Source organism: Ailuropoda melanoleuca, chromosome 10 (assembly GCF_002007445.2).
Source record: "Ailuropoda melanoleuca isolate Jingjing chromosome 10, ASM200744v2, whole genome shotgun sequence".
Taxonomy (NCBI): domain Eukaryota; kingdom Metazoa; phylum Chordata; class Mammalia; order Carnivora; family Ursidae; genus Ailuropoda; species Ailuropoda melanoleuca.
The window spans coordinates 109,404,811-109,413,917 of record NC_048227.1 but is presented as its reverse complement, the minus strand read 5'-3'; the positions used below and the strand labels follow the sequence as shown (position 1 = coordinate 109,413,917).

General features: G+C 47.4%; 1 long non-coding RNA gene across 2 annotated transcripts in view; it reads right to left on the bottom strand.

The window, feature by feature from the left end:
* Positions 1-8,825, bottom strand: part of LOC117804046 — a 36,301-nt gene extending 27,476 nt beyond the window's left edge. The window contains exons 1-3 of one of the 2 annotated variants that reach the window (XR_004628231.1): positions 8,042-8,825; positions 7,035-7,215; positions 168-6,563 (exon numbers count right to left, since the gene is read on the bottom strand). This is a non-coding gene — a long non-coding RNA (uncharacterized LOC117804046). Of the gene's footprint in view, positions 1-167; positions 6,564-7,034; positions 7,216-8,041 lie in introns of those variants that run through there. The other variant, XR_004628232.1, reaches the window with a different exon arrangement.
* Between the last annotated feature and the right edge of the window lie 282 nt (positions 8,826-9,107).

The window sequence follows — 9,107 nt, the reverse complement described above, 5'->3', positions numbered from 1 at the left end:
TTTTTTTTTTTTTTAAAGATTTTATTTATTTATTCGACAGAGATAGAGACAGCCAGCCAGAGAGGGAACACAAGCAGGGGGAGTGGGAGAGGAAGAAGCAGGCTCATAGCAGAGGAGCCTGATGTGGGGCTCGATCCCATAATGCCGGGATCATGCCCTGAGCCGAAGGCAGACGCCCAACCGCTGTGCCACCCAGGCGCCCCCCATCCTTCTTTTTCAAACGAACTTCTCAGCTTCATGCCCAAAAGCGTCGCGTTGCAACAGTAGAGACTGGGTAACTTCCCTAAGTCATGGGCTTCTGAAGCCTTGGAACAGCTGGTTCAGGGGGTGGACAGATGCAGGACCTTCTCTGTTAACCACCACACGAGAAGCTGGAGCTCACATTAGCAGCTCACTGTGCCGAAACGAGAGTTAATTATGACCCGTGGCTCCTCCACGTGAGATGGAAACCATATGTGCTTACGGTTTCTTGTTGAAGTTGCAGGTGAGAAATTTAAAATCTCCTTTTCTTAAGCTGCCTCTGTCTCGGAGAGCAGCAGGCCTGGGAGGGACGTCAAGGGCCCTGCATGGAGGGTGCACGGCAAGCCAGGCCTCGCCTAGGAATTCACCGCACTAATTAGTCATCACAAGAGGCCTGCAAGTCCTCAACCGCTGCCTCTATTTCATAAATGAGGAATTTGAGGGTCAGAGACCTCAAGCCACTTGTCCAAGATTCAAGAGTGAATCTGAAGATTAAACCAATATTTTCTGATGTGCGTCAGAACATTCCCCACACTCCTGTGGTTCTATATTTAGACTGAGTGAAAGAGGTCTGGGAAATGCATTAACCCATTTGGAGACAAGTTTGGTACGTTCTCACTTGTCCTAGAGGGTCAGGGAACAACCACAAGACGTGGAATTGCGGGGTGGGGGGAGCACCAGGAAACCCGTAGCCTCCACGTAACCCCTTCATCCCCTCTTTAATTTCTCCTACTGGTATTTCTATAAAGTTTGTTTCCCCAGTAAAACTGTAATTCTTAGGACATGCATGGATTTAAACATTTTGCCTCCCAAAGAAAAATCTGCTTCCCGTGCGTATACTTAATAAATATTATCATGGGTCCTCTTCAAGGTGCTCTGTGAGGAGCGTTTATGTCCTTTTACGTGTGATCAGGAATTGCTTCTCCTAATAAGCGTCTTCTCTTTCTCACCACGAAATGGAGTGTAAGTTAGTGTCTCTCTATCCCATGTTACTTCTCCGTTAGGCATTTTCACTTCCAGCAATTGGGCTTTTCAAAGAGATTTTATTTATGGACAAATTCTTTTCCAATGCTGTGTATTATTCTTTCTGATAATAGCAACTTGAGACTTTTCTTAAAAAGTGTTTCAAAGGTTTCATGAATTCAGTCAGTAACATGCTTAGGGCAAATACAAAGTTTGGAAAGATTTTTTAAAAAATCAGTCCAATGAAGACAAATGAACTATGATGCAGGCTATAAATGTCGGTGAACCTTGAGAACATGACACTAAGTGAGAGAGGCCAGAAACAAAGACCATGGATTATAAGATGACGTTTGTATGAAATGCTCAGAGTAGACAGATCTGCAGAGACGCAGAATAGATTAGTGGTCGAAGGGGCTGGAGGGGAGGGCTCTGGGGGGAGTGGAACGGATGCTCATGGGCATTGGCTCTTTAAGAATAAAAATGTTCCAAAGTTACATTGTGGTTGTGGTTGCAGAAGCCTGAGCGTATGCTAAAAACATTGACTTGGATGGCGTATGCATTATAGCTCAATGCTGCTATTAAAATATTGATGTGTGTGGTATGTGCAGTATATCTCAGTACTGCTATTAAATATTCAGTTACCCAAAAAGACATTACTCCATGTAATTTCAGTATTTTTGGATCTACTGGAAGTTCCTGAATGAGATCTAATAAGTAAGGTCTATTCAATACATTTCCATTGAATTTGAGTTTTACATAAATTTAAGTTAAATTTCTGAATTCTTTTCAAATTTTGTCAGGTCTTCAAAAAGTATGAATTCTAGTTCTTCAACTAATTGTGTGTCCTTGAGCAAGTTATGTAACCTTTCGAGCCTTGTATTCTTCATTTGCAAAAGAAGGCTAATGCCTCTAGCACCCCGCCCGTCACACAGATACGCCAACACACACGCTCGCAGGACCAACGCATGGAGCTTCCAGGGAAAGGCTTGTCAGGAAGACAGAAAAGAGAAATCTGCTTTTGCATACAACACACAATGACTGTGAGACGTGTACACACATGTATGCTATGAGAAGTAATCAGTAAACGAAAACAATAAAAAATGTATATTGTAGCTCCTTAAGAATCTTTGGGATTTAAGGTTTCTCCAGGGATGGTCAGAACACCCGGAACTCCACAACCCTTCTCTCTATAGAGATGAGTCTCAGAGAAAGCAAAATCATAACGGAAGGAATAAAAATAAAAAGCGACCCAATCCATGCCGTGAAAATCACCTAAATTAACAGTTTTGTGAGAATTATGTGTTGATTATCACTTCCACACAAGATGACACATTTTTGATGAAGCAAAGCTGAGTTTATCTGATTTACTGTCATACGAGAGATCCCACCTGGCAGTCTAACTTTACGGTGTCAGAAGGAGAAAGACCGTATCGGTCTCAGTGCCTGGGGCTGGACAGTTTGTGATGTGCTAACTTAGCGTTGGTGACACACTGAAGCAAGAGTTGTGACAGGAGTCTTCGTGTGAACGCTGCTACTTGACAAATGAGTGCCTTGCCCATGCTAGCGACTTTAGTTCAGATGAGCAAACTGTTCCTCTTGATAAACTGGTTTACAGGAATTTCTTAAAACAATCACTAATGCTGCCTCTAAAATGTCTCTGCAGGGTTGAGCAGAGATACGCTGGAAACCTACAGATTCATTACCAGACACCAGAAGAGCCTGGATGGCACCCGAGGGAAGTGAGAATAAACCTGAGTTGTTTAGATTGTAGGAGTCAACTGAACTATGAGACTGTTTAAACCAGAAAGCAGACCCATAACAAGAAGTGATGGGATGAGAAAGGCATATTACCGACAAGAACGTTAACAGGCATCATCGTTGAGAGGTAACTAGTGTCTGTTAACAATACAGAATCTTGCACAAGCAAAAAGTAATGAAAATCCACATAAAAATTGAGATTAAAAACATGCAGATTAAAACATGACAGTCTCTAGATCCAGCCTTCTGGAAAATACTCAGTGGATCCTGGTTGGAAACTATTTACTTCTTACAAATTTATCCTTCATCTGAAGGTCTTGGGGGTAAGGTGTCTTCTTCCCAAAATCATCTGTTCCACCCTAAAATTTCCTTGGGAAGGTGGTCCAAGGGATTCAGGACCAAACCCTCTGGCTCTTCATCTGGGAGACAAGTGCCAGGGGTCTAGGCTCTGGAGTCCAACTGCTCTGCTTGCGATTGTTGGCAACTGACGGAGTTGTTTCCAGCTTGGGTTCAAGTCCTGTTCTTTTCTTTTCACTTGTTCAATAAGACAAGATCTCCAAGTTCTAGTTAGTAGAAGCTTCTTTGGAGCATATGGGAGGAAAGGCAGACTGTAACCATTGGCTAGCAGACTGAGCATAACACACAGAACTCTTTGAAGGACTTTGCTTTGTGTGCCTGAAGTAAGGTCAAGTTGAAAATTGGGAGGTGAACCCCTTACATGATAGGGAAACCTGGACGAGCTCCTGTGGTGAGAGTTCATGGCTGCCGGAGGGTCATGAGCCTGACCGTTCTCCATCGAGGAGACTGAAGAGCACCGAGTATGCAGGTGGTGTGAACTCTGCAGACCGGTGGGCATCTCTAGCCAAGGAGGGTGGTGGGCGTCCACGTGACAGGTCGCATTCAGAGCTCTGTAATGACAGTCCAGCAACCATGGGGAGATTGACTTGTTCTGCGTGGAGTGAACCAATACGATCACATGTACTCACGTTGTTGCCTTTTTTACTGACAGTCCGTAGATCTCTGACAAGTCAAAGTTCCAATCAGTCCGAGAAAAATCAATGACCAGGATGTCATCAAACCTCGTAATCCCGAGTGATTCTATGCGACCCTCAAAGGAGCCCTGGGGCCCGGGCTCTGGTGCGTTTCCCATTTTCTCGGTTTTGCTACTAATCCACTCTCAGCAAGTTTAGTAAAATGTCCTCACCCATGCTGCCCGAGTGGCCCATCCAACCAGGTAATAGGTAATTTCATGTGTCTGCAAGGTTTCGCCTGAGATCCTCTGGCGCCACCACGCGGCTGACCTGACAGCCCCTCAGGTTGTCGTGACCTAATTCACTGCCAGACTCTTCCCACCATCTCTTCCAGAGTTCCACAGCCAACGCTGTGAGCTGGGTTATCATTTGTAATACAGTTAGATTAGTCTGTCAGAGTCTGCTTTCCATCTTGGCTCCCTTCAAGTCCTGGTGGATTTTTTTAACTTTGCATGCAATAAATTTTACTTGTGCATTTCTACGGCATTTGACGAATAGTAGTCATGTACCCAGCACCCAGCACCACAGGGACGATTCCACTGCTCCAAGCATTCCCCTGCTTGGCCTGTCTGTACTTAACGCCTTCCCAAACCCTGAGAAACCACTGATCTCCTTTCCATCCCTATATTTTTCGCCTCCTCCAGAATGCCATATAGATGGAAAAATGCAATCTGTAGTCCTGGGGTCTGGCTTCTCTCACTCACCAAAACGGAGCTGAGGCTCACGCAGCTTCCTGGATCAACTGCTCACTCCTTTTCAGAGCCTTGTTCTGCCGGGCGAGCAGACCGCTGCTTATCCAATCTCTGTTAAAGGACAACTTGGCTGTTTCCCATCCGAGGTGTTATAAAGTAGATAGAAAGGTTTATAAACAGCTTTTTGTGGGAATGTAAGTTTTCCATGCACTTAGGTGACGATGCAGCTCTCGGCTTTCTGGGCCGTGCGGTGAGCCCGTGTTGGTCGTCACAGGAAAGAGCAAGCTGTCATCCAGGCTGGCACTACTGCTTCCGCTGTCCCGCCAGCACAGACCTAGAGTGCCTGCGGCCCCACACCCGCACCAGCATTTGGCATTGGCACTTTGAAGAAAGTGGATTTTAGCAATACTTATTGCTGGGGGGGGGGTGCGGGGGAGAGGGAGAGGAAGGCAGAGAGGGAGGGAGAGGGACAGAGTTCTGGATACAAGTCCTTTATTAGATTTGTAATTGGCAAATCGTTTTTCCAAGTCCCAGGCTTATCTTTTCATGATATTTACAGTGTCTTTTGCAAAGCAAAAGTTTTTAAAAAATTTTTTTATTAAGTCAAATTTAACAAAATTTTCTTTTATGGTTCATGCTTTTGCTATGACACATATCTACGAACTCATCCCCAGAACCAAGGCCATGCAGATTTCCTCTGGTGCTTTGTTTTGGAAGTTTTGTAATTTTTCATTTTACATTTAGGTCTATCATTCATTGGGAATTATTGTTTGTATTTTGGGCAAAATACGGGTCCATTTTTTTGGTTTTTTTGCATGTGAACGTTTGAGCATTCCAACAGCAAGAATTGGGAGCCCAGCCTTCTCAGCAGAGCATGCCTTCGCGCCTGTGCGGAGGTCCCTCGCCGCCGCCGTGGGTGTGCAGCCCCGCCTGGGCCCTCCCACCGCAGACCCCCGCCCGTCACCACCGCAGCCGTGTAGCGAGCCCCACGCGGGCCCTACGACGTCGCCGCTTCTTCGCTTGCTGCCTCTCAGAGTTCTTGTGGCTACTGTAGCTCTTTGCCTTGCTTTATGAGTTTCCGATTCGGTTTGTTGTCTCCAGAACAGCCGTGCTGGAATTTGACTGAGATTGTACTGACCCAGTTGGGGGGAACTGGGAAAATGGACATCTTTGAAATGCTGAGTCTTCTAATCCGATGCAAGGCTTTGCTCCATTTACCGAGATCCTTTGTATTTCTTTCACAGCGTTCTGTGTTTTCAGGGTAGATGCCCCACCTATTTTGTGATATTCATATCCACGTACTCCATTTGTTTTGGTGCTATTGTAAATGGTATTTTTAAAATTCAAGTTCTAAATGTTCATTGTTGTCCATGGAAATATGTTTAATTTTCCTGTAATTTTTAATATTACTGATTTTAAATGGTTCCTATATTCTAATACATACATTTTATAATCTAAATTTCCCTCCAAGCACTGGGTTAGTTACATCCTGCAAGTTTTCCAATGTATTTTTATTCAGTTTAAAATAGTTTTAATTTATTGTGGGATTTCTCTTTTGACCCAAGGGTATGTAGTCATGTACTCTTGGGTGTCCATATCTTTAGGGATTTTCCAAATATAATTTTGGTTTTTATTTCCAGTCAGTTTTGTTATATCTGAGAACATATTTGTGTGTTTTCTATTATTTTACCAGCTTTAGGATTAGATTAATGGCCCAGAACATCATTTATCTTGGTGAATTTTTCAACTTGAGAAAAATGCATTTCCTTGCTGTCAGGTGGGGTCATCTACGAATGTCAATATTGTCAAGCTGGTCAGCAGTATTTATAGAAAAACCATAGGAGAAAGGATTAATGAGATTCTGTTCAGTAAAATTTTCCTAAAGAGGACATAAAAACATAAAATATGAATGAAACCATCAAAATTATGAACTTTGACCCTTCAAAACATCATTAAAAGTTATGCCACAGACTGAGAAAAAATACTTGTGAAACAAATATCTGACAAAGAGCCTTTTCCCCCTAAATATATAAATAACTTATAATGAAATGGTGACAAACAACCCAGTGCAAATACGGGCAAGGATTTTAAAGGACATCTCAGCAACAGGGAGACCACGGCTGGCAGAGGGCAGGTGAGGAAACCGTCTGCAGACGTCAGCACTGGAAACGCCGACTGAAACCACCAAGCAGGGCACTGCTCAGCCGCCGGAAGGCCTGGCATTCCACACTGAGGCCACAGGGCCGTGGGCGAGGCTGGAGACCGCCTGGAGGCTTATGCGCTCCTGGTGCGAGCAGAAAACCACTTCAGAAAGCAGCTGAGCGAATTCATAAAATAAACGTGCACCCACCGTATGACCCAGTCATTTCACTCCTGGAATACAGACATCTGAAACACACACTTTTGGGTACGTTTGTTTGCAGCTCACCACGCCGGAAAGGACCTCACATCCGGGAGCAGGTGCTGATGGCGGAGCTCTGGCCGTGAGCCCTTCCCGCCTGGCAAGCAGGGACCCCGGGCTGCAACGCACCCTGCGGACAGAGGAAGCCGGGCAGTGGGGAAGAGTGTACACTCCCCGTCTCCATCTGCATGACATTCTAGAACATGCAGACTCGTCCACAATGACAGAAATCCAGCGGATGACTGCCCGGGGCAAGGGTGGACTCCAGGAACATGGGAGACCTTCGAGTGGATGGGACGGACCACTCACCTCCCAGGGGGTGACGATAATCCACCAGGAGACAAAGAGAAGAATTCAATTATGGGGCTGTGTAAGTGCTCGGAGGGAAACCCCATTGTCTGGTCTGGCAATGTCATTGCCCCATCCAGCTCCTGGCCACGGGGAGTGCTCGGGGAGTGCGCCCAACACCACCGAGACTGAAAGTCCATAAGAGGAAGCCCTGAGCCAGGGGTTCTGTCCGGCAACAGCAGCGACTGCCCAGCCGCAGAGGGACCGCACCCCCTCGCTGACCCATGCTCAGGTCAGCCTGCCCTCGCTGCCCGGGACGCACTGAGCTGCACTAGCAATGGCTTTACGTTCAAAACCTCCCTGTGGCTTGGCTTGATTTTTGACATGACTTTGGGAGTGCAAAGTCTCTACCTGGTAGTGTTTGCACAACTCAAACATTTTATCTTTGGGGAGAATTGTTTTTCAGGAGCAACATTTCTTCCAGGAGCCAGAGAAGTCCCTGGAATAAAATGACCCTCGTCTCCCCCACCCAGCCTCTAATCCCAGCTGCACCTGCGCAGCGACACCCTCCAGGAGGATAGACCAAGCGGGAGGATGGGACAGGGATGGCCACCCCCTGTGAGCCTGACAGGGGGACTGTCCCCAGAGCCGTCCCTCACCCGCTATACCTCAGAGCCCACATGGAGCTTGTGGTGAGGTCTTCTGCGTGTCCAGAGGTCCTTAGCTGTGTGCCAGCTGCTGTAGGACTAAGCTGTGAGGACGTATGTTTGCCCACACAACGCGATTCCCCTGGAGTCAGCAACGGAAGGCAAGCACAGCAGCTGCACCTCGCCCTCTCGGTCGTTACTGAGAAGCCGAAGAACAGCGGAAATTAGCAAATATTTGTAATTGACACGTAATCACAACATGGCCCGTCACAGCCGGTGGACGCTGCTGAGCATCGCTGGGAGAAATCGGTGTAACACTGACGCGTAGATGACAGAAGCAGGACAGTTGCTGAGAGAGGCTCGCAGCTCCCAGTCCCGGAAGTCAGAAAAAGAACAGCAAGTGAACGCACAGGGAGAAGGAAGGGAACTGTGAACTAAGATGAGAAATGAGCAGATGGGAGTTTCCAGGGTCACCATTTTCCTAATTAAAGACCAACCAGCTCTTTTTTGACTCCGGTACTTCAGCGTTCCAGGCGCTGGTCAAGCTCTGAACACAAGGTGCACAGTCCACCGGGGAGTTAGACCAGCGCATCAGTAATTCGGCACAAGCACAGGAGAGCAACACTTCCAGGAGTGCAACAGTTTTCAGAAGGCTGAAAAGAAAGCAAGTCACGGGTGAGCCGCCCGACGGTCCGGCAGGTTTCGTGAGCAAGAGTCGGGGGCAGGTGCAGGGCCTCGCTCCGTGTGCGCGCCTGACCCTCGGCTGCGCGCAGGTGGGATGCCTGCGCCACAACTCCGAGGACCCCCTCCCATCTTCAAGAGCCAATGTGCAGTCATGTGATCTTCCTGTGACCACCCCCGCCCCCACGCCTCCCCGGCCCAGGAAGCTGGGCAAGCGCAGATGCAGACAGCGGAGGTGAGTAGCGGTCCGTGGTGGGTGGTTAGCACCGCGCGTGCAGCGCGGACCTGCTCCTGCCGCCACAGCCGTGAGTACCCGGGGTTCGGAAGGGGTCGGGAAGCCGTGGGCGGAGGAGCACGTCTGGGCCGCTGGAGATCCTTGGCTTGGGCCTGACCTCAGAGCGGCTGG